The sequence below is a fragment of the Salmo salar genome, chromosome 18, assembly GCF_965601325.2.
Source record: "Salmo salar chromosome 18, fSalSal1, whole genome shotgun sequence".
NCBI classification, from domain to species: domain Eukaryota; kingdom Metazoa; phylum Chordata; class Actinopteri; order Salmoniformes; family Salmonidae; genus Salmo; species Salmo salar.
This window is the reverse complement of record NC_138308.1, coordinates 70,690,438-70,717,365: the sequence shown is the minus strand read 5'-3', so window position 1 is coordinate 70,717,365 and position 26,928 is coordinate 70,690,438. Positions and strand designations below refer to the sequence as shown.

The 26,928-nt window shown below is 41.3% G+C and overlaps 1 protein-coding gene across 7 annotated transcripts in view; it reads right to left on the bottom strand.

Moving 5' to 3' along the window:
• The window catches only part of nrxn2b (neurexin 2b), a 937,590-nt gene that overhangs the window by 537,547 nt on the left and 373,115 nt on the right, over window positions 1–26,928 (bottom strand). The gene's annotated exons all lie outside the window — the stretch shown is intronic.

Here is a 26,928-nt window from a genome sequence, read left to right as displayed (position 1 = left end):
TACTGTATTACAAAATGTATATTGAATTGTGTTTGGTTTACAACGCAACTACTTAGTTCCATTTGGCCACACTCTTAGTGCGTTTAATCCCATTCTCATATCCCAATTTTTATTTATTTTTACTCTCCCGTTTGGGGCTGCAGGTAGCCTAGTGGTTAGAGCGTTGGACTAGTAACCGAAAGGCTGCAAGATCGAATCCCTGAGCTGACAAGGTACAAATCTGTCATTCTGCCCCTGAAGAAGGCAGTTAACCCACTGTTCCTAGGCTGTCATTAAAAATAAGAATTTGTTCTTAACTGACTTGCCTAGTTAAATAAAGGTAAAAAAAAAAATGTATGGTTGAGTTTGAGACATGAATCCAACATATTTGGATTACATTGTTGACATGTTAATAAGCTATTTATTGTTTTTCAAAAGGGATTTTGAATTGTATTTGGTTGTCAACGCAACCAAATAATCAATATTTGAAGGACATATATGGAACTATCCAAGCAGAAGATACATGTCCTTTAAATGTTGATATTTGGTTGCTTTGTCAGCTTGGGGATTTGAACTTGCAACCTTCCAGTTACTAGTCCAATGCTCTAACCACTAGGCTACGCTGCCGGGATTAGTGCCCCCTTGCCTGGTCCATGAGTTTTGGTGGGCGGCCCTCTCTTGGCAGGTTTGTTGTGGTGCCATATTTTTTTATAATGGATTTAATGGTGCTCCGTGGGATGTTCAAAGTTTCGGATATTTTTTTATAACCCAACCCTGATCTGTACTTCTCCACAACTTTGTCCCTGGCCTGTTTGGAGAGCTCCTTGGTCTTCATGGTGCCGCTTGCTTGGTGGTGCCTCTTGCTTAGTGGTGTTGCAGACTCTGGGGCCTTTCAGAACAGGTGTATATATATACTGAGATCATGTGACACTTAAATGAAGTCCACCTGTGTGCAATCTAACTAATTATGTGACTTCTGAAGGTAATTGGTTGCACCAGATCGTATTTAGGGGCTTCCTAGCAAAGGGGGTAAACACATATGCACGCACCACTTTTTTCAAATTTTTTGGAACAAGGTATTTTTTTCATTTCACTTCACTAATTTGGACTATTATGTGTATGTCCATTATATGATATCCAAATAAAAATCTATTTAAATTACAGGTTGTAATGCAACGAAATAGGAAAAAACGCCAAAGGGGATGAATTCTTTTGCAAGGCACTGTAGTCAGTGACAAATATTATAGCTTGGTTAAAATCTTTGATGGGAGACCAAAGGATAGCTGTAGATGGATCAATTCTCCAGTAGGAGGTGCTGCCCACCCTTATAGTTTTTTCTTTTTTTTCTGATAGTGGATATAACATTGAAGATCTGACGTTGTTTTAATGGTGCAACTTCAACATATTTTACACAAGGTTTGTCTATGTTTAAATTTGGTTGCCATGATGAAATACTCCTGTGGTTGAAAATTCACCCTCAAAACAACAGCTTACGTTGATGACTTTTTTCAAATCAAGTCACAATATGTTGACAATTTTTTGGGGGAAACAGTGTCGATTCATCCATTTTTGCCCAGTGGGGAACAAATCTTGCTGCTCTGTTGCCTCCCCCCATTGCTACTGCTGGTTGCTACATAATGCATCAGACAACCTTCACGTCCAAAATCCAATAACCTGATTTAACTAATCAACTCCTATTTCCAGGTTTTCCAGCTAGCGTCTGTGAAGGCTAGCACTGCATGCTTATCAGGCCTAGGCCAGTTAAGGACGCACATTGTACGCACACACACACGCGCACAGACACACGCACACACAAACACACTGTAGGTATAAGGTTTCCCCTGAGGGAGAGAACGGGTTGAAGTGTACTCAGGACTGAGTCATTTGTCACCTTTCAGCAGCAGGCCCCTGTCTGCTCCCTCTCAGCCCAGTGTGAGCTGGGAAAGTGAAGGGTTTATTCAGGATCGCACAGAGGGAAATCAGAAGTGAATGGAGACTAAGGTTGGCTGCGCTCTAGGAGTGGCATTTGGGTAAATTGAAGGTTCAGTGGGAAAGGTAAAAAAGGGTGTGAGAGTGTGTTGTGTGTGTGTGTGTGTGTGTGTGTGTGTGTGTGTGTGTGTGTGTGTGTGTGTGTGTGTAAATCCAACGACATTATAAAAATACTGCTTGATCTAATCTCCCATGGGAATAGGGCTACAGTAGCTTACGTTTACCATCAAAGGACTGGGACAAGCTATTTTTGGGCCAAACTGTAATTGCTATGGCATATAAAAATATGAATCTTCCATTGACTCTACTTTTTTTAAATCTTTCATTCTTTTCTAATTTGAGTAGGCTGCACTGTGCGCATGTGTGTGCGTGCGTGTGTAAACCCCACAGCTTTAAAGGGGACTTCAGGCATTGAAGGGAGAAATGTGCTTCTTCACAGTCCTCATTTCTCACTGCCCATTGTTCTACACACATTCAATGACATTGAGAGAAACGAATAGAACATTTGTCAGGAAAGAATAAATCGAGATGCCACTGTAAAGCATACTGAGATCAAGAATATGCAATAGTTGTCCATCTTTTCCTTCCTTCTGTAACCATAAATAGTCAAACGTGTGTGTGTGTGTGTGTGTGTGTGTGTGTGTGTGTGTGTGTGTGTGTGTGTGTGTGTGTGTGTGTGTGTGTGTGTGTGTGTGTTCGTAGGTGTTAGGGCATATATTTGGGGCAAGGTCTATTCTAGATCTATATACTTGGGGGGCACACATTAGTGGATACAGTATGTTATAGATTTGGGTGTAAGGAGGTTTGAAGTGAAGTACAGTAGCACATTTGAAGCCGAAGCAGACAGCTACTCCACATGTCTGTGAACAGAGTTGGGTCTAGAAAGTTTGGGTGTATTTGAGTGCATTTGGGACAGAGTAAGACTGCTAAATGTGGAGTCCAAAAGGGAACAGTCGCATAGTTTGAGTGTATTTGGGGAAGATGATGATAGGCTGTTAACAGAACTAGAGCCGAGAGAAGACGGTGAATATACACACTCCATCTCTGTGCTCTGTTCTCGGTCTCCAAATCTGGAGGCACGACAGTTACCCCTCACTAATTAGAATGACTTGTAGGCCAGTGGGCAAGGGTCACTGCTGGAACATACTGTCATACAGTACACACACACACAGGGTACATTTGACGTGTAGCTTACATGACTACTTGACGTGGCTCTACAGAGCAGACGGAAAGGCCGGGGGGACACTTTCTATTTCAGGAAACAAACACAATGTCACCTCTACCCCCAAGGCCTGATCTCTGCTCTCCTCTGCTCAACACGGACAAGCATTAATGTACATTAGCCTTCTTCTGAGACCAAATTCTACACACGGTCTGTGTGCAGTAAACACAGTATGTATGGGTAGAGGGCATACAGGATTCTTATAGATATACGGTACTGTAACGACCAGTACGTAGCAGCTGTGAATCCATAGAAATTGAGAAACTAGATTGTTGACCTTTTTTTAGATCAAGGAAGTCCCTTGCGTCCCGTTAGAAAGTATCACATAAACATATCTTCTAAGTGTGTCGATATAACGATTCTCCAATCCTTTCTGCGGCTGAACAGGAGCTGTCAATTGGGCGTGGTGCTGAAGTTAAATTACTCTGGAGAGTCTTCACGCTACGATCCGTTATGAAGGCGGGTATGTTTTCGATCGTTAATGAAGTAGCTGATATTGCAGCATTTCTGTGTTAGTACCAAGATAAAGTTCCACAAGTTGAATAACTTTCATGGCAAATAGAAGTTTTAAAAGAAGAACGAGCTCAAAAGAATGAAGCACATTTCAAGCCTTTCATTATAACAGGCCCATTGAGACATTGAGGAGTTATTTTATGATGATTTCTAGACTGTTATGAAACCATCTAAAATCACTGTGATGTTCTAGGTAGTTACCTAATCATTTTCAGGATGGTTGACACCAGTAATTGTGCAGGTAGGTCACTTCCAGCAGTGATTCTCATGTGTTGTGGCAAACATCATTATATTTACACAGTGGAGTTGACTGTCACCTTGAGAATATGCTATTAGCGCCACGCTGCTAGCTTGCTAGCACAAACAAATGATCTTGGGCTATGATAATAGCACCAAAAGATACTCCTGTCAAATCTCTGCTATCAAACTTAGCCTGTCTCGTGGGATTCTCTCTTCATGTGAAGGTGCAACATTCTCTTTCCATTAGAAAGGATGGTTAAATACATTGTGCCGCTCAGTCAATGACGACCTTCATCAGACAGTTTTCTGTTCCTCTATGACCATTCCTCTCCCAGGTGTTTTCGCTGTTGGCTTTCTGATTTAGGCCCCATGTTAGCCCCCCTACTCCCCTACCCCCTGCTTGTCCTTCCACATCAGCTTGATCTCCCACAATCCACTATTCAGTCCTTGCCAGCCAATCCCCAGCAGCCCACAGACTGGCTGGCTGGCTCCGCTGGGCACCACTGGCATGGGGCCGTGCCCGCCTGTGCTCCCTCTGATGTGTTCCTGCCGATGCCAACCACAGAGAGGCTTTCAGACAACCACCGAAAATCACCTTCAGGAATCAGCCGCAATATCCTGTCTCTAGTTCAGTCTCTCTATAAGTCATATGGACTAGATGCTACAGAAAGCAGTAAGCTAACAAGAACAACAGAAAATAAACACCCTGCAAGAAAACAACATTTTGCCATGCGATGCCACGGCATCCATGACTTGAGCCAAACTAGATCAATCACTGTAATTGTGTTATTGGAGGAAACTGAAAGGAAACAACACTCACTATTGTGGTGTTGTTCACAGATGCATGTTCAACACTCTAAAAATAGTTGGAAACCAGATTCTTTACGGGCACGCTAGCCCAGAAAACCTGGTGAGCTCTTCAAAAACACCTTAACCCACATAGAACAGATATGACGGCGAACACGGCGGTTTTATGAGTGGGTGTGAACCACAGAGCATGAGAAGGGAGTACCACTGTAAAGTGGGCTTCTTGGGGAATCAGTGTGTTTCAGTGTGTGGGGTGAGCTCAAAATATAGGGAGGCAGATAGGAACTGGTTTACCGTGAACACTGAGGCTATTCCCACTATAAGATACAGTTTTAACAGTGGCCAAGTAGGCTACTGTGGCCATTTGATCATAATGTAGGCCTTCCAGAGTGGCCTACCATGAAAAACAATGGAGGAAATTCATCCCATAACATTCTTTACATGTAAATAGCTGTTCTATCATTCAGCATACAGTAGCAGCCAATGTGTGGTGTTCAGTGTAGGCCTACATTACATGCGAATTTTGAAAAAAACATGTAGGACTTGACATTAACCTGTTTATCCACTTGTCCTTCAGACAAGGAAGGAGTTGACTGAAAATGTTGTTGTTTGATGTAAGAAACCACTTTACAAAATAAAATGCATTATTATTATTCCCATACCATTATTACAGAGAATCATACAAATTATGCTACCCTCTGTCTATTGACTACTCAAGCCTGTCTCAAAATACAACACTGCCCCTTTAAGACAAAAAAAAAGCTATTTACTTGACTTGCTTTTCAAAGATGTGCTCTTGAAGGAAGCAATCACTGACTGCAAATTAACTAGAACTGGGCTAATAACTCACTAACTAGCATGAACAAAATGTGCAGACGTGGCTACATGTAGCTCTCACTTTGATCTCAAAACAAGTGCATCTACTCACCACTGCTCATGCTGTAAACACAGTCCAGTTCAAAGTAAATGGCAAAGAATACATGTATAGCAATGGCCTATTTGCATATAGGCCTACTGCAGCTCTGATTGGTTATGTCGCACTGGTCTGTGTAGAGTATGGGCTAAGGCGTACATGTCAATGGAATAGAATCCTACTCCGATGTGTTCTGCCTACAAAAGAAATCTCTTACGTTTTGTTTCGGTATGTTGCATTGAAAGTGGCTAATATTGCATTGATTCGATCACAATTGCCACAGTGAAGGGAAGCGTTGATAGTGTTAACAGGGAAAACTCTAGAACAGTGGTCACCAACCTTTTCTGAGACAAGATCACTTTCTGAGTTAAAATGCAAGCTGGCTCCGCAAATGCAAGATCTACTGCTCAGATTTTTTTTTACGTCTTAAAAAACATAAGCCTATGCAACATTAACCAATTAAAAGCAGTACTGTAGCAATGAGATTTGTGCAGTAAGCTATAGGCCCAATACATTAGCACCGCATACTGGCGTTGCTTGAATTGCCCTGTTGGGGACATATTGTTTTGGTTATATTTCCAAATTTGAGGTAGGCTATATGATCGCACCGATAATAGATCCGTTGTTGTATTACTTGTGAGGCACAGCTGAGTGAGCATACATTTAAATAATTAATCATTTTTATTTTACTGGGCTGATGGTGCCTGCATCTGATGGTCAGTTTCAGAGGAAGGAGAGAGCAGAAGACTGAGGGTCCGCCTCTCAACATCCCTCCGCTCTCCCTTTCCTCCACAGACACTGACCAAAAAGGGACACCTTCCAACTGATGGCGAAACTCGAGTTGCACCTCATTGTTTCTGCCTCGTGCACAAATGCACGTTGTTACTCCTATGAACAGAGAAATTGAAATATTCCTCAATATTAAAAAAGGCCAAAGCTGCTAATAATAACAACGCAACCCTATCAATAGACTTTCCTACTCATTCATTACCGCTGCAGTGCTTATTGTAGCCCTGAGTGGAACTAGGAAGAACGTGTATTTTACGGCGTATAAAAGTGTTGAATACAAAGTGCTGAGTAAGAACGTAAACATTAACTCACTCATAAAAACAGCAGCTCTTTGTTTTATTCGTTGACAGTTTCTCTCTAGTCATGGTTTTAAACGTTTTAAAATCTCACAGTATCAACTCTGCTGTAGCTTTCTTCATTGCCTTCTACGTTACTGCAGACACGGTAATCTGAGCCATCCTCTTGGCCAGCAGTGGGCTTATAGTGCACTTGATTTGCTCTCCAGGCCCACCTTGAAGGCAGAGTTTGTACCTTCAGACACATGAAATGGTTCAAAATGGCAACAGTTCGCCTACCCAGCACGCAGGGCAGCTGAATCGGGTGCACCTACCAACAAGGTTTTATCATTGTTTGTTTTTTTACAGAAATGTATGGCGATTGACTCGGAATGCCTTGGAGATCGACCGGTTCATGACCACTGCTCTCGAAAGTTGAATGAAGTTCAATCTCGGGCTTCTCTCGGTGGGCTGATATTTCTTATTTGGGGCGCATGGGCACTGCTTAAGAGTGAACATTGGTGTTGAACCTCCCTATTTTAACAATTTCTACCAATATTGCCTGAAAATAAATACTTTACCCAAGAGTATAATGATATTTCTTATTGACTGATAGTGGTTTTTCAGGTAACCTAACAGTACTGTTTACAGGTCTAAAACCTGATATTATGACATAAGCATTCCTGGACCTGACTCCAAAAGTTAGCTATCGATGGACAGTTCCAGAAAAGATGCTCTATTGACTCTGTTTCCTCATGGCAGAGTCTGCACAAGGCTGACTCTTAAATGCCCAATATATTGAACATTCTTTTTGTAGCATGTACTGTATTTGATATAACAGCTTATATTGAAAGTAAAGGATTGATTTGTCAATTGTTGTTTTCTATTTATCAGTTCATAGACCCGATGCTGTATCGCTGTCAAACTTTTTGACTTTAAGTGATTTATACTAATCATTTTAAGCCATTTATGGTTTTTAAATGGGTGGCAGAGAGATTATTTATTAAATTTTTTCTTTAAGTAATTGTTTATTTGAATTTTGTGGCAGAGCCGCCACAATGAGTTGGTTATAATGTTGTATTGGGCATCATCTCCATACAATGTTGTTAGTTGCTTGTGTGACATAATTTTACCATCCTTGTTTAGACTGTCCTTCATAAATATTATACCCTTGTACAGTTTTTCCTATACATTTTCTTTCTTCTCTATCAGTACATTTAGTATCCTCCTTTTAATTGAAGCCATGCAGAGTTGGCTGAAATTTAAACTTCATCCTCCAGAAAAAGCAGGTAAATATTACAACAAAACAAATGTGCTCCAGAGAGTGCGTTTCCATTGCTCCAGAGTCCAATGGCGGCGAGGTTTACACAATCCAGGCGATGCTAGGCATTGCACATGGTGATCTTAGGGTTGTGTACGGCTCCTGATGAACAGTTTGTGTGCCGACGTTGCTTTTTCTTCAGCACTCGGCGGTCTCGTTCTGTGAGCTTGTGTGGCCTACCACTTTGAGGCTGAGCCATTGTCGCGCCAAGACATTTCCACTTTACAGATGGCCGGGGCAGCTCAAGCAGGTCAGAAATTTTGACGAACTGACTTGTTGGAAAGATGGCATCCTATGACGGTTCCAAGTTGAGAGTCACTGAGCTCTTCAGTAAGGATATTCTACTGCCAATGTTTGTCTATGGAGATTTCATGGCTGTGTGCACGATTTTATACACCCGTCAGCAACGGGTGTGGCTGGAATAGCCTAATCCACTAATTTGAAGGGGTGTCCACATACTTTTCTATATATAGTGTATCTTCCTTTTAAGAATCCTGTCTGATCGTGATAAATAATGTCTGGTAAGCACTTTTTAATTCTATGAGGAATACACTTTGCCAATATTTTTGCTTCGCTTCATTTTAAAGCGACGGGATCTTTGTAATGTCCCCCAAGACACTTCTTCAGTAGGAGAGAGATTAGTCCCTCTTTTTGTGTGTCAGACAGTTTACCATTGTTTCAGGAAACTAGATGTCACTACTTCACAGGAGCGGCATTTGAACGTAAACATAGATTATTTATCAAAATGCGTTTTGGGGCCAAAATGCTTTCTGGAACATGTGAACTTTCATGTGCCTTAATAACAAACTTGCATTCCATCCATAAATAAGAACAAATTTGTAAAATTATGAGCCTAGTTGGTTTAGCCACGGAAAAAGACAGGAGCCTTCCCGCTAGCCATGATTGGCTGAGATAATGGATGGGCTGGACATTCTGGGAGATGAGTTTGGATTGGTCTGCCACGTAGCATGCTTCTGTCTATAACGTGAGCTGTGTGTTGACAGTCCTTTCTACCTCACCGTTTTTGAAAGATATAACGTTAGCCATCGAGAACTACAAAAGTTTTGGTACTTTTCTCAACAACATTGATACCCTGAACATAGCAGGCGCTATTGACAGATCAGATGGAAAAAGTGGTGGGCTACTTTCTGCACGTGCCACGTCAGTGTGAACCGAAGTGACTTGATACAATGCTGGACAAACAAGCTGTAGCTACAAACAAAACGGAGTTAAATGTTTACATTCGGCCGTGAAGCATTCATCCATGTATACGGGTAAGAGTTACACATTTTGTCAGAAAGTTGTTTTTATTGAAAGTTAAAGCGTACTGTTAGTTAGCTAGCAAATGTTAGCTTTCTGGCTCGCTAGTTAACGTTACATGTATAATCTGTGTAGTAATATTATTCAAATCATAAATCCATTTGCATTGCTAGTTATAGCCTATTGTTAGCTAGCTAACATTGAACCTAGTTTGTTAGCTTTAGCTACCTGCAGATTCATACTACAGCTATGTCAATGTTTGTATTGGTAGTAGTATGAGTTGGGATTATGCCGGTTCATTGTTTAGGTAGGTAGGTACCTAGCTAGGTACATGTCTAAACAAAAGACTCCACTTTTGTTTTTGATATTGTTACTATGCAAATGATAGCGTCACCGTTTACACCTTCTGTATCCTGTGCATGTGACAAATATATTTAGATTTTATTTGATATAGTGTGTGTTTACCACATGGCCTTACATTTGAATCCTTAAAGAGATGGGTGAGGCTAAGGCTTAAGAGGGTGTGAACAATGCTGAATGAGTGTAGACAAAAGTGTAGACAAAACATTCTAGGGTCCTTTTCTCAAAAGTGTGGTTACAAGTTTATCAACTTTCAAAGCAGAAATCTTTCCCATTATTCCTCAACTGCAGTGTATGATGTACCATTTTCTAGCTCTGAGTCTCTACTTTTATGAAAAAAACACAATTTCAAAATGTACTACATAAAACCGAATCGAGGTGGTCGGTCACATTTATACAGTGTTATTGCACATTTTGTTGTGTTACTGTCTGAATTCAAAATGTATAAAATGTATTTTTTTCCCTCACCCATCTACACACAATATCCCATAATGACAATGTGAACATTTAGCAAATTTACTGAAAATTAAATACAGAAACATCTCATAAGTAGTCCCACCTCTGAGTCAATACTTTGTAGAAGCACCTTTGGCAGTGATTACAGCTATGAGTCTTTCTGGGTAAGTCTTTAAGAGCTTTCCACACCTGGACTGTCCAACATTTGCCCTTTATTCTTTTCAATCTACTTCAAGCTCTGTCAAATTAGTTGATGATCATTGTTAGACATCCATTTTCAGGTCTTGCCATAATTTTTCAAGTAGATTTAAGTCAAAACTGTAACAGCCACTCAGGGAACATGCACAGTCTTCTTGGTAAGCAACTCCAGTGTTATTGTCCTGCTGACAATAATTACAAGCATACCCATAACATGATACAGCCACCACTATACTTGAAAATATGGAGAGTGGTACTCAGCAATGTGTTGTATTGGATTTGCCCCAAACATAACACTTTGTATTAATGAAAAAAAAGTTAATTGCTTTGCCACTTTTTTGCAGTATTACTTTAGTGCCTTGTTGCAAACAGGATGCATGTTTTGGAATATTTATATTCTGTACAGGCTTCCTTCATTTCACTGTAAATTAGGTTAGTATTGTCGATTAACTACAATGCTGATCCATTCTCAGTTTTCTCCCATCAGAGCCATTAACCTGTTAGGGCTAGGGGGCAGTATTTACACGGCCGGATAAAAAACGTACCCGATTTAATCTGGTTATTACTACTGCCCAGAAACTAGAATATGCATATAATTATTGGCTTTGGATAGCAAACTGCCTCAAGTTTCTAAAACTGTTTGAATGGTGTCTGTGAGTATAACAGAACTCATATGGCAGGCAAAAACCTGAGAAGATTCTGTACAGGAAGTGCCCTCTCTGACCATTCCTTGGGCTTCTTGACTCTTTTTATTGAAAACTTAGGATCTTTGCTGTAACGTGACACTTCCTACGGCTCCCATAGGCTCTCAGAACCCGGGAAAAAGCTGAATGATGTCGAGGCAGCCCCTGGCTGAAAAACATTAGCGCCTTTGGTAAGTGGTCTATCAGAGGACAATGAGACTGAGGCACGTGCACAAGGCGACCCCATGTTTTTATTTTCTCTCTCTTTGTACTAAAACACAGATTCCCGGTCGGAATATTATTGCTTTTTTACGAGAAAAATGGCATAAAAAATTATTTTAAACAGCGGTTGACATGCTTCGAAGTACGGTAATGGAATATTTAGAATTTTTTTTGTCACGAAACGCGTCGGGCGCGTCACCCTTCTTTACACTAAGCATAGTGTCTTGAACGCACGAACAAAACAGAGGATATTTGAACATAACTATGGATTATTTTGAACCAAACCAACATTTGTTATTGAAGTAGAAGTCCTGGGAGTGCATTCTGACGAAGAACAGAAAAAGGTAATAACATTTTTCTTATAGTAAATCTGACTTTGGTGAGGGCTAAACTTGGTGGGTGTCTAAATAGCTAGCCCTGTGATGCCGGGCTATCTACTTAGAATATTGCAAAATGTGCTTTCACCGAAAAGCTATTTAGTAAATTCACCGGAAGTATGCTAGTTCTGAACGTCACATGCTAATGTAAAAAGATGGTTTTTGATATAAATATGAACTTGATTGAACAAAACATGCATGTATTGTATAACATAATGTCCTAGGCGTGTCATCTGATGAAGATCATCAAAGGTTAGTGCTGCATTTAGCTGTGGTTTGGGTTTATGTGACATTATATGCTAGCTTGAAAAATGGGTGTCTGATTATTTCTGGCTGGGTACTCTGCTGACATAATCTAATGTTTTGCTTTCGTTGTAAAGCCTTTTTGAAATCGGACAGTGTGGTTAGCCTGTTAGGGCTAGGGGGCAGTATTGACACGGCTGGATAAAAAACGTACCCGATTTAATCTGGTTACTACTCCTGCCCAGTAACTAGAATATGCATTTAATTATTGGCTTTGGATAGAAAACACCATAACGTTTCTAAAACTGTTTGAATGGTGTCTGTGAGTATAACAGAACTCATATGGCAGGCAAAAACCTGAGAAGATTTCATGCAGGAAGTGGCCTGTCTGACAAGGTGTCGTTCTTCTTGTCTCTGTTTATTGAAGAGTGAGGATCTTAGCTGTCCCGTGACACTTCCTACGGCTGCCATAGGGTCTCAGAAGGCGGTAAAAAGCTGAATCGTGGCTTTGCAGGCTCTGGCTGAAAAAAAGTAGCGCGTTTGGGTAGTGGCTGGTTACAGTACTGTGAGACTCAGGCTCGTGCCCGCGTCGACCGAAAGCTTTGTTTACTTTCCTCTGTTTAGCTAAATGGACATTCCCGGTCGGAATATTATCGCTTTTTTACGAGAAAAATGGCATAAAAATGGATTTTAAACAGCAGATGACATGCTTCGAAGTACGGTAATGGAATATTTAGATTTTTTTTGTCACGAATTGCGCCATGCGCACGACCCTTATTTACCCTTTCAGATAGTGTCTGGGACGCACGAACAAAATGCTGCTATTCGGATATAACGATGGATTATTTTGGACCAAACCAACATTTGTTATTGAAGTAGCAGTCCTGGGAGTGCATTCTGACGAAGACAACAAAAGGTAATCAAACTTTTATAATAGTAAATCTGATATTGGTGAGTGCTAAACTTGCCGGGTGTCTAAATAGCTAGCCCGTGATGGATGGGCTATGTACTTAGAATATTGCAAAATGTGCTTTCACCAAAAAGCTATTTTAAAATCGGACATATCGAGTGCATAGAGGAGTTCTGTATCTATAATTCTTAAAATAATTGTTATGCTTTTTGTGAACGTTTATCGTGAGTAATTTAGTAAATTGTTAGCGAATTCCCCGGAAGTTTGCGGGGGGTATGCTAGTTCTGAACGTCACATGCTAATGTAAAAAGCTGGTTTTTGATATAAATATGAACTTGATTGAACAAAACATGCATGTATTGTATAACATAATGTCCTAGGGTTGTCATCTGATGAAGATCATCAAAGGTTAGTGCTGCATTTAGCTGTCTTCTGGGTTTTTGTGACATTATATGCTAGCTTGAAAAATGGGTGTCTGATTATTTCTGGCTTGGTACTCTGCTGACATAATCTAATGTTTTGCTTTCGTTGTAAAGCCTTTTTGAAATCGGACAGTGTGGTTAGATTAACGAGCGTCTTGTCTTTAAATAGCTGTAAAATAGTCATATGTTTGAGAAATTGAAGTAATAGGATTTTTAAGGTATTTGAAAATCGCGCCACTGGATTAGACTGGCTGTTGCGTAGGTGGGACGAATTCGTCCCGCCTAGCCCAGAGAGGTTAGATTAACGAGAGTCTTGTCTTTAAAATGGTGTAAAATAGTCATATGTTTGAGAAATTGAAGTAATAGCATTTCTAAGGTATTTGAATAACGCACCACAGGATTCCACTGGCTGTTACGTAGGTGGGACGATTCCCTAGAGAGGTTAAACTCTGTAACGGTTTTAAAGTCACCACTGGCCTCATGGTGGAATCTTTGAGCAGTTCCCTTCCTCCCCGGCAACTGAGTTAGGAAGGATGCCTGTATCTTTGTAGTGACTGGGTGTATTCATTTACCACCCAAAATTGAATTAATAACTTCACCACCCTCAAAGGGATATTCAATGTCAGCTTTTTTTTGTACCCATCTACCAATAGGTGCCCTTCTTTGCGAGGCATTGGAAAACATCCCTAGTCTTTGTGGTTGAATCTGTGTTGAAATTCACTGCTCAACTGAGGGACCTTACAGATAATTGTATGTGTGGGGTACAGAGAAGAGGTAGTCATTCAAAAATCATGTTAAACACTATTATTGACACAGAGTGCAATTTATTATGTGACTTGTTAAGCACATTTCTATTCCTGAACTTATATAGGCTTGCCATAACAAAGGGGTTGAATACTCATTTACGCTTTTAATTTGTAATTCATTTGTAATTTTTTTTTGAAAAACTTCATTCCACTTTGACATTATGGCGTATTGTGTATAGGCCAGTGACAAATACATCTCAATTTAATCCATTTTAAAATCCGGCTGTAACACAACAAAATGGGGGAAAAGTCAAGAGGTGTGAGTACTTTCTGAAAGCACTGTATGAATAATTAAAACATGCTAGTAGTGGACCTTTCATCAAGTCATAAAATGTTTGATATACAATAATTCTATTGGAATGCCATCCAGACCTGGGGCTTTCCTTGTCTGAAAGGAGTAAATTGCCAACTGTAGTCTGTCCTCTGTAAAGTTGGAGAACAATGAAAGGAAAATATTTGTTTAAAATATTCTACTCCTTCATTCAAAATATTCTTATTCAAAATATTCTAGTTTGTAACAATTTTCTCTGTTCTTTTTTATGTGTTTCTATGTTCTTTTTTGCCGTTCTCTGCCCAATTTGCACATTTTCTTTTATAAATGAAACCAGATCTCTCCTGAGTAAATTCCTCAAACTCTTTGTGATTTGCATCTAAATTATTTAGTGCTTCTTTAGAACACTTTTCCACACCACTGATTTGTAATGCTAAGTCTTTTCTCTGACAGTTTTTTTGCTTTTGGGGTGAACAATTCATTGAATGGCCTCTAAAGGCACATTTCAAGGCATTCCTTTCGCAAAGTGGGTCCGCTGAACCTATTGTGCAAGAAAAAAAATCTGTTTTGAATTCTTTCGTTTTTGTTAAGAAAGTGCTGTCAGTCAATAAACCAATATCCCCTTCCTCGTGGAAAATCATTCATTGTTACATGGAGGGCTATAAGCTGATGGTACGAGGGCATTCGATCCTCAATCAATATTTTCTTAAATTAAGGGCACCATAGAAACAGATACCAGGAAGTAATCAATACGACTAGCTTGATTGAGCCTCCTCCACGTCTCCATAAGCACCTGAGGGGGATAATTGGTAGTATGATTACCTTCACGGTCTATTGATATATTTAATACTGTGCCAATACTGTGACCATATTCAGGTCTCACTCTGGCTAGAACCCTGCTCTGCATGATGGGAGGAAAAACCCCCAGGTAGTATCTGGTCTCATTTACACAACACCCTTTTCCATTTTTCAAACCTGAGAGAAGCCGCACCTTTTTCTTTGTTCTCGTGTGAGAAAGAAAATAGAAATCAATAAACCTGGGCAGCACGGGAGCCCCATCCATTAATAATCCATATTTTTCTGTCTGTTTGTCTGCGCTCTCGCTCCCCTTAAGAGACATTGACTGGTAGATAGTAAATCATAGGGGATCCTTCCTTACATGTGTAATGGGAAGTGGGTTAGAAGTGACTACACCTTTGGTGCGTGGCAAATAAATGTTTTGCTTCTCTAATTTAAACTGTTAGTCATTTAGTAACACCATGAACTTAGATGCTGTTGTGTTTTACTTCATGCCTGAATGACGTCAAGCGGGGTGGCGGCAGGGTACCCTAGTGGTTAGAGTGTTGAGCTAGCAACCGTAAAGGTTGCAAGTTCGTATCCCCGAGCTGACATCTGTCGTTCTGCCCCTGAACAAGGCAGTTAACCCACAATTCCTAGGCCATCATTGAAAATAAGAATGTGTTCTTAACTGACTTGCTTAGTAAAATAAAAATACTAAATATATCTAGGACTAATGCTAGGTGAACTGAGATTCCCAGTATAACTTATTTACCCTGACTCATTCCAAACAAGAATGATACACTGTTCAGGACAGAGGTTCCTTTTAGTTACGTATGGAGTAAAAGTCTTCACGGATCCACCTGTTCCCGAGACCCGACCCGGGACCCGAGCAGGTACGGATCAGGAATTCTAAATAATGTCACGGGTCTTGGGTATGTGTAATTTTAACTGAAAGGCCCGTACAGATCCGAACGTGACTGCTGCTACTCCTGCTTTTCACGAGAGTGGAGCGTGGTGTGTGTAGCTTGTTGTCGTTGGCCAATCATAAGCCATCAATGCGGCAACAGGCTAGAGTCATAGTGCGTCAATGGAGGATGGAATTAAAATGACGGAATTCAAGGTTAAAGGAGAAGGATAGGCTACAATGACCAAGAGCCAACAGGTAGGCTGCTACTTAATATTCTGAATGGAGTTGTTGTTATTTGTAACTGTAGGATAAGAAAGTGCATGCACTGCAGCCTCAATTAGCCTATCTAGCTAACGTTAGCTATCTTAACTAGCTTCTCCCGGTTTGATGCAGTTAAGACAGGCACTATGTAATCATGTTTGACGATAAATAACCTAGCTATGGCAGGTATTAGTCTACTATAGCGCGAGTCGGCTTGGTTGGTTGCTGTCTCTAGTCTCTCCCTCCCTTCTCCCGGCTCGCCGTGTCACTCGCTCACAGTACGGCCCCTCCCCCGCCTACTAGAGTGACACTTCTCTCTCCCTCCTCTCACGCTTTATCAGCTCAGATTAATGAAGTGACTTAAGTAGATTTCTGCTGCTTCCACAATTGGATCGGACCGTTTCTGGATCTGACCAGGTCTACACGGACCGGGTCTAATTGTCCTCGGGTCCATTAGGAATGGGTCTCTATATAAAAAACATTTATGATGCATATCGTGTCCGGGTGGGAAAGCCCCACGTCCATTTCGGAACGGGTCCAACAGAGGCACTATCATAACACGTCAAATAAACTGTTTTAAAAACACTGATTGAATTTAACAAAGCATTTACTCAAACAGAGATCCAAGGTGCAATCATCTGACTCCACCTTGTAATCATAAAAGAGCATCAACACACACACACACACACACACACACACAGACTTCACTCCACTATAATCACAACAGAGTCAAGGTTTCCATAAAGCCCAACTCTGTAATAATCCTCAACTCTTTAAATATTTATGGGCCAAACATCCACATTCCTCTCTACCTCCCTTTTTATTATTTGTCAGCAGAAATGATTTAGCCTCTGGAAGTCTGCTAGGCTGCATTGGATATATGTATTCAGGAAATGATACGTCTTCTAGTGATCTCCTGTTATTGCATTCTATATAACACCCCAAATCTTCCAAATACTCTAAACAAAACATCTTCTAACGCTCAGACATTGTTAACTGAAAACACTATTATCGTTGTTCTATAGCACAGCTCTCAAACATGATTGCTGAGGAGAGTATCGACTTCGATTGACTTCAGGGTTGTTGCACCTCAAAAAGTACAAGAAAGAGGATTTTGACACGCACCATCTCAGATTGTTCTGAAATCGTTTCTGTTATTAGAAACAGGTGGTCAGACCTGGTAATATCAGGATGTAGGATGGGACATAAACCTAACAACTTCAATGACAAGTTTCTCTGAACAGGATTTTTTTTGTAAATAATGTAATCACTGGGAATACTACATAGGATGAAGAAACAATACTCAGAGCCGTACTACTGATACCATATACTCGTTGTTGAGTTGGGATTGGCGTGGGGGGTTCGTGTGTGGCTTTTTACCATCTCTTTGGATTCCTATTGTCTTACTCATTGTTAGAAAAACGTTTGGTCCAAATCAGAAGTTAGGTTCTAGATTTATGGAATATTATATGAATCCTATAAACTAAAATGGCCAACGTGGGTGCAATCAATTAGCTTAATTTCTCAGAGATCCAATTATATTTCAACAAAATAATGTCGCAGGAACGCTAATCTGGTCTGTTTCTAATAACAGAAACGATGTCAGAACAATCTGAGATGGTGGGTGTCATGGTCTGCTGAAATGACATGGAACGACCCTTTACTTTACACGTGTGTATGTGTGACCCTACAACTGTGAATGATGGGAATTGCGGTGTCCACCACTATAGAGCTGACGGCCATGCTCTTAACGTTTAGTCCATCGTCCTACCATCGACTTTGTTTGGCTGTCAGGGTCAAGATCACTTCATAATGTACAGACGAAACCATGTGAATAGGCATAATCTGTAATCAAAGGGTTTGAATGAGAGTGCTAACCTAGCTGAAGTCGTTCTAGTGCAGATTCTATGGCAAGACAAAGAGCCAATGTCCTGGACTGCATTGAATAGGCAAGCAGTGTGTCTGATAGCAATGTCCAATGTTTTGCAGAACTATTGAGGTATGGAAATATCCATTGAATTGAAATGGGACACTGTTTTCATTTCTACAGTGTCAATTCTTTTTCATTTTTTTTTTTGTAATTAAGGCCTGCATACTCTTACTTTGCTATTCACCTAGCATCTCTGTCCCTTAGTCACAGGAAGTTGACCAAAATAACATGAAGTCCCCCAGGAAAGTGTGTGGTTTTGAGTGTGTATATGTGGTTTTGTGTGCGTGTGTGGTTTTGTGTGCGTGTGTGTCTGCACACGTGTGCCTATGTATATTTGAGGAGACAAAAATATGTTTCTCTTTAAAGTGGCTCCGAGATTAAATTACTTTCGGCGTGGATGGAGGAAAATTTAGAAAATGATTAAAAAATAAATGGAAAAATGATTTCCCATTCCAGCACCTGTCACAATGGGGGGAGAGGAGGCAATGGGCAGACTGCATGCATATTTGTCTGTGTGAGCCAAAGCAAGGCTATGGTGCTAGCTCATTACAAGTCTTTACCAATTTATCCTCCTCTATCTCTCTGCCCTCACGGCTGGCTGGGGACTCCTGGGTCAGATTACCTAAATGAACTAATACTAATCTCAAGTTAGAGTTAATTACGTTGTGAGCAAACAATCTGCCGGCCAGGAAGATAGCCTCTGTCCGCTCGCTGGGACAGCGCTGTGTGAATCGGATACAGAACACTATAGGATTTGTGTGATAGGCAACACTGTGAGTGACCTTGAAGAGAGGGATATTGTAATATTTAAGATTGATGTTTTTGTGAAGGACTTGATTGGTTGTTTGGAGGCGAGATGGACAATAGCATAGCATCCAATGGATATCAATCCAATTATACATAATTCCTCTTCCTGTTTTTGTGACCTCCAAAGGGAAGTCAAGGTGTTTGACCAGTGGCGTAGCCCAGCCACAGCCCCAGCCCCTAACCCCATCCTACAATCACTGTCGCATAAGTAAGCCTGTGTCCCACCTCTCCCATCCCTCTGCCCCTGCTCCAAAGGCTCATCCCCGCCAGGCCTTGAGAGGAGGGTGGCGATGCACCGTCCATTAGCCTAACTCGCCCATAAATCGCCGGGGGCCCACGCCACCGGGCGTGCTCAGTGCTGCTCACACTCCGCCAAGTGCCACATAATTACATTTCAAAGACGCCGCGGCGCTGACCTCCACCAAGGCAGCCCACAGCGTAAATAACGGCGCCCGTAAATCTCACCGCCGTGCATCTCGCACCCATCTGTCATCGCCGACTCTTTCTCCTCCTTCTCCTTCTTCGTCACCACTACCACCATCACACCCTCTCTTCCTCTCTTCTTCCCCATGTCTTCCCCCACTCCTTCATTCTCTTCTTCTCTCCATCCCATGCTATTAGTGGCAATGCCTCAGTGGCTGTTAAGAGTGATGGAGGAGGTGTTTGTCTTCCCTACTCTGGGTGGCCTTGCTGAGAATGGGTGCCAGGGTGTGGAGGGGTGAGGAGCTAGGACCATAGAGAGTGGCAGGAGTCAAGGGAGCACGGGGCGTCGGCTGGGGTACAGGAGGTTCAGGACTCTGAGGCTACACATCCTGACCTGGAAACTGCTGTCTTATTAATAAGGAGCTACTACAGAGCTCACCTCCTATCTTTGCAAAGGCGTTGGTTCATGTGTGCCCTCTACCCAACTCTATGGTCACACACCAACAGCTTGGTCTGTATAAAACTAGCACACTAGGAGTCAGTTTGTTCCCTTCCCAACACTGTTGTTGAATTAAATATTTTCTGGCGGGGAAAAAAAGTTAACTTATCCAGCTTTTATCAAAATATACATGATGCAATTCACTATTAAGTCCATGATAGAGCAGGGGAGACTGAGCCAGTCAGGCCATGTTGTCTAGGTACTGACTGCAAAGCACAGGCTCCTGAGGAAGGGAGTCTGCTGTCTTGTTTATGTCCCAGTGTCCTCTCCTTCCCTGCTATCTCTCTGCTATCCATCAGTGAGTGACAAGCCTTGAAAGGGCCAGAAAGAGATAGCACCCCTGTTCCGCTCGGAAATGGGGGAGGGGGGGTAGAGAGTAGGGAGGAGGAGGGTCACACTCTGGCACTTACAGCCTCACATCCCTGTTCCACACTCGCAGGTTTGTTGACAGACCAGGAGATAGATGGAAGTACAGCGGGGAAAAGGGGAGGTGGAAAGCTCTGGGGTGTGTGTGTGTGTGTGTGTGGGGAGAAAAGAGGATATGTGTGGGTGTGTGTCTGTGTGCATGTGTGTGTATAATTCCCAATCCCCAAGGCAACTACACCAAAAAGAACATTCATGCTGCGATAAATCCTACATAAGAAATAAATCATAATGTTTCAAAATGTCTCTCAAGAGGAACAACCTATGATTTGGATCAGCATTTGTGGTGATGCCCAGCGTAGGGGTTAGCTTAAAACACGTCTGATGGTTGGCTACTGCTGTGATTATGTTGTAATGGTTGCTCCTTCCAGAGCACAGGTGAGGACAATGACAAAGAGCAAGTGAGCATTACAGGCAATGGCAGTGGTTGTCACGCCCTGACCGTAGAGAGCCTTTTTATTTCTCTATTTGGTTAGGTCAGGGTGTGATTTGGGTGGGCATTCTAGATTATGTATATCTAGGTTTTTGTATTTCTATGTTGGTCTGATATGGTTCCCAATCAGAGGCAGCTCTCATTTGTTGTCTCTGATTGGGGATCATATTTAGGCAGCCTTTTCCCACTGGGTTTTTGTGGGATCTTGTTTTTGTTAGGTACTGTTTAGCCTGCAGAACTTTACGTTCGTTTTTTTTTGTATTTTGTTGTTTTGACGGTGTTCATTTTTAATAAAGAGAAAATGTTTGCCTACCACGCTGCACCTTGGTCTCCTTCCTACGACGAACGTAAGAGTGGTGTAAAGTACTTAAGTAAAAATACTTTAAAGTACTACTTGAAGTTGTTTTGGGGGGTATCTGTACTGTACTTTACTTTACTATTTATATTTTTTACAGTAATGTACTTTTTAGGCCATACATTTTTCCTGACACCCAAAAGTACTCATTACATTTTGAATGCTTAGCAGGACAGGAAAATGATCCCATTCACACACTTATCAAGACAACATCCCTGGTCATCCCTACTGCCTCTGATCGGGCAAATTCACTAAACACAAATGCTTCGTTTGAAGGTGACGTCTGAGTGTTGGAGTGTGCCCCTGGCTATCTGCAATTTGTTTTTAAATAATAATTGTGCTGTGTGTTTTGCTTAATACAAGCAATTTGAAATGTTTTATACTTTTACTTTTCATACTTAAGTACATTTTTGCAATTACATTTACTTTTTCTACTTATTTATATTTAAAACCAAATACTTTTAGACTTTTACTCAAGTAGTATTTTATTGGGTGTCTTTCACTTTTACTTGAGCCATTTTCTATTAAGGTATCTATACTTTTACAGTATGACAACTGGGTACTTTTTACACCATTGGGCAATGGACAGGTAAAAAGACAAGCAATTGTGGAGGTGCAGGTACACCAATCTATACAGGATGTCTGCATTTTCAAAGGTACACAGTTTTCAGGGTCCAACCTAGGACTTTTCTGAACATTCAGTGCTCAGTGCGTTCTTGTTGAACTAACCAATGCTAGAACCATACATTGCGAGGAACTATTCATGATTGATTTACAATTCTACAGGGCATCCTAAAATATCATATTATAAATCGGGGCCTCCAAAATCCAAAAGGATGCTGTTTTAAAAAGACAGTGAGAGCACATTATAATAGCTTGTGGGAACTATTCTGCCCTTCCGCAGCAGAGTGAGAGCACTGGGGGAGCTATTTAGGGGACGGACCCCCAGTTGATTTCCATTACAGGATTTCAAAGGCAACCGCTGTAAAGGGTAGGGAACCCGCTTACTGGACCCACGTGAGCACACACACACACACACACACACACATACATACATAAATATGCACATTGGGGAATAGGAGCAGATATGTGTAAAATGGCAACGCAGGGGTATAAGGCAACCCACTGGGCAGGTGAGTGTATATTGGAAAATGAAAAGATGACTCTCACAGACGTGGGCTTAGATGTGTGTGTGTGTGTGTGTGTGTGTGTGTGTGTGTACCATTGACGTCAATACCATGACAAACCTCTTCTGTACTTCATATAGGTGCCAATACCAACAAGCTGACCAGCGCGATTGAGACCTCCTCACCCATCACGGCCTGAAACACAAGTCCAGTGCAATAAACATGTTCCTATTGAGAGTCTTTAAACTGTTCCTGACACCATATCCGGAAAGCTCAATCACATCTAATAAGCACACTAATGAACTATCCTCATTATTTTCCCTCTAATCACGTAACACAATCTACTAATTTCACACGCTTGATTTCTCAAGAATTTACCTCTAGTGCTCAATAACCTGAGCATGTCACCGTACGCAGTGTATAGCGCCACTCTGCACATAATGAGCTGGCTATCGTGCTACCGCAACACAGGCTGAAGCGCGATGGAGGGGAGGGGAGAGAGGGAGCAATTTCTGCTGGAGCTTTGTATGGCGAGCCCACGGTCAAGGTGACCGAGGACTCTGACACACACATACAAACACACACGTACACACACACACACACACACACACACACACACACATACAAATAACACACAACTGTCATTTCCTCCCCCTGCCACGACACAGAGCACGTAGGAGCATATTGGCAGGCGTGACCCTGTCAGCTGTGTGTTACGTCCACAGGGCAGTCAAGGCAACCTGAGAGTGGTCCGTTTCGTAGAGCAGAGTGTGTCTGGGAAGGACTGTCATGACGGATGGTCCAGGAAGTAGACTCAAGCACTAGTAATGCTCCTGTGAGTATTAGCCTGTGTGTGTGTGTGTGTGTGTGTGTGTGTGTGTGTGTGTGTGTGTGTGTGTGTGTGTGTGTGTGTGTGTGTGTGTGTGTGTGTGTGTGTGTGTGTGTGTGTGTGTGTGTGTGTGTGTGTGTGTGTGTGTGTGTGTGTGGCCAGAATGTAAAAGTCCACCTCTGAGAATCCAGTCTACAGGGAAGAGAAAATGGTCTCTGAAAGGCTGGTGTCGCAAAGTCGTGAGTCCAAGAACATCTTGCCCCTACAGACGTTCATTGTCAAGAAAGAAAGAAAGGAGATACTGCACACAGCACAGGAGGTTGGTGGCACCTTAATTGGGGAGGACAGGCTCGAGGTACTTGCTGGAGCAGAATGAGTGGAATGGTATGAAATACATGGGTTCCATGTGTTTGATGGCATTCCATTAGCTCCTTTCAAGCCATTCTTTTTTGAGCCGTTCTCCCGTCAGCAGCCTCCACTAGTACACAGTGTTGCAGTACATGAAAGTGCATTATACAAAAGATGTGGAACGTCAAGGGTCCATGTTAAATGAAAAGGTCAAGGTTTGATGTTCCATTATGCCGTAGTCTTCGATTCATGCTTCTTTGTATGAATTCAAAAATGAAAGCATTTGAAGAAATCTGCCCTTCATAAACCCATATTGAATATTATTACACTTGGATGCGAATTTAAAACTGTATTTACCATTAAAGAAAGTCTTTCGACACCCACCCGCATTGGTACCACGACCAAGACCAACTCAAAGTCAAAACATACACTAATCCAATAATAGCAACCTTAACCCATCATTAACATCAGACTATGCCCACACATTACTTGAGAGCTTTAATGTTCCCTGAAGGCTTCAAGAGAAGTTAACAACCTCCAACTCTTATCTCTCAGCCACGGCACTCTCGACTGCTTGCCTGCGTGGGAACGCAGAGGTGAACACCGCAAATGAAACACAGAGAACAGATGCAGCAGACATTGGGTGGTAAGGTCAGTTTTCATTGACGTTAACGCCACATTGCTTTCCCTGAAAAGAGTCGGTCTCTCTCTTTCTCACTCTTTCTAGCTCTCTCCCTCTCTTTCTCTCCCTCTCTTTCTCTCCCTCTCTTTCCCCCCTCTCTCTCTCCCCTCCCTTTTCCTCTGTCTCTCTCTATATTTAGATACATCTCATTCCATCTCTCTCTCTCTCTCTCTCTCTTTGACACACTTGACACCGCCGCAAACTTACCTGAGCAACAGAGGGAGGCGGAATGAATGAAGATAAAACGGCAGAGGAAAATAAGACAGAGCCATTCAAAGTGACTGCTGTCTAACGTCAAAGGCAGCGTCAAAGGAAACATTTGGAAGACAGGTTGACAAGGAGTGGCATGTATTAACGGTATGTCTGTGTACTTTATAGAAATAATGTCACCATTGATGTCAAAGGTATATTATCTACTGTGTACAGTATATCCTTCTCGGGAATATATCTTTTTTTGTAGAGTTATTATTTAATATATTGTTTGGCCGTTGTAAAGAATGTCAGTCCAGTACATATCGCTATTCGAGATTTTATTTAGTGTCAATAAAAACAATTGCATTAATGCATTGTTGGAACATTGTAAATACATCTCAGCCTGGTGCTTGTACACCCCGCCCCACTGTATTTATTTGGACAGTGAAGCTAAAACCTTTCATTTGGCTCGATACTCCAGCATTTTTCATTTGAGATCAAATGTTTTATGTGAGGCGACAGTACAGAATGTCACCTTTAATTTGAGGGTATTTTCATACATATGTTTTGTCATTTAATAATGAAAGCGCTTTGAGTATCTAGGCCCCCATTTAGCTTGTTTTAGCTTGTCCAAATAAATACGGAGGGGAGTGTATGAAATCTTTTTACAATATATGATAACCTAACCCCAACATCAGAGAATTCCAGTGAAACTGAATCCCAAAAACAAAAGCATTCCTGTAGTGTCCACCAATACCAGTGTGGAGTTCAATTCAGAATTTAGTTGAGAGTGCCTCATAAATTCCAATTCCATTTTTGAATAGAATTTTAATTGAAGTAGTATACAGGATACTGATAAGAGAATTATCAAATACACATTTTACATTTACGTCATTTAGCAGACGCTCTTATCCAGAGCGACTTACAAATTGGTGCATTCACCTTATGATATCCAGTGGAACAACCACTTTACAATAGTACATCTATATCTTTTTTTTTTGGGGGGGGGGGGGGGGGGTAGAAGGATTACTATATCCTATCCCAGGTATTCCTTAAAGAGGTGGGGTTTCAGGTGTCTACGGAAGGTGGTGATTGACTCCGCTGTCCTGGCGTCGTGAGGGAGCTTGTTCCACCATTGGGGTGCCAGAGCAGCGAACAGTTTTGACTGGGCTGAGCGGGAACTGTGCTTCCGCAGAGGTAGGGGGGCCAGCAGGCCAGAGGTGGATGAACGCAGTGCCCTTGTAAAGGTAAATGAATCAATAATCCATTATTAATTAGTAGTTATGTAGCATGGATAATGAATAATTAAAGTACTAATTGACAGGTCCATAAGGTCTAGTAGAGGCCCGGGACAAAATGTGTGTGTGTGTTTTAGTGGGCCTAAGATAACAACAAGTAAGACTGTGCTTGACCCGGCAGCTGAGGAACTTGGAGTAACTTAGAGCAGAAAGGGAGTGACCCTCAAGGTTTCTCTAATCTCGGGGGAAAGGAACAGGCTGCACTGGATAGTGATTAACAGTGGTGAGAAGTCAAGGGAGAGATACTATCCACCTACTGTTCGTGTGTATGGGTGTGCGTAGGATATGTACTGTTTGTGTGGAGGTATGTGCGTAAGTGGAGAGTTAGCATAAAATGAATGTCTTTGTTATTTGGACCTCAGAACGTTCTCTGAATAAACTGTACGAACCTTTTGCAGAAAGCTGAGTTCTTGCCTAATTATTAACCCATTGTCTTACAAACCTTGGGAATTAGTCAAGGCTTATTGATTGTTAATTATTATCATTGGGATAGAATAATTCCTTTGCCAGATACAGAATTCCAATTTGAACTTGAATTAAAGGAAATATAATTGAATTTCTATATTAGGTGCCCATAAAACATCAAACATGTCGGTATACTGTATACATGCATATAACATTGTTTATTAAACAATTCATTTCAGGACAAACTATTAAATGAATGATCTAGGAAAATAAAACCTGTATGCGTATATTCAAAGTTATTCTATTTCATTAATGACCTTTTTTTTTTTGCATTATTGGGAAAATACTACATTTCCTAGAATGCATTAGTGTAACTCTCAAGTTGACCCTGAGGCCTTCAAAAGAAAGCCAAACAAATGAAATGGTTGAAATTTAATTGGCTATTCTAAGCACTAACGTTAAAAGTCTATATGAACATTGTTTCCAGAGAAAAGTGTTATATTCTTTGGTATCTGGAAGTGTGACCTGTCATATTCAATGAAACTCTCATGTTCTATGACTGAGTGGAATTTCCTTGAATTGCACTGATTCAATTCTACTTCCTGTCACTCAATCTCTAATTCTACATATTCCTGTGGATGCCAATTCAATTCGAATTTAAAAAACTCATAAGTTGAATGGGAGTCAATTCCAAAATTCTGAATTGAGCCCAACCCTGGTAATTATGTGGGTGGCTCGACACCAGTTGGGTGAACGAGTAATGCTAGCAGCACTGACAGAAGCACTGGAAAAAACAGCACTGTTTCTATTTCCACTACACAGAGCCTGGCAGCTGTAGAACAAGGCACTACATGACTTTATAGGAGAGTAACTTAAATTGCTTATAATTTGAAGTACACCTAACATGTTGTAATGCACCAGCCTTTCAATACCAAATACTGCGCTCAAACTCTATTAAATACCAAATACTGCC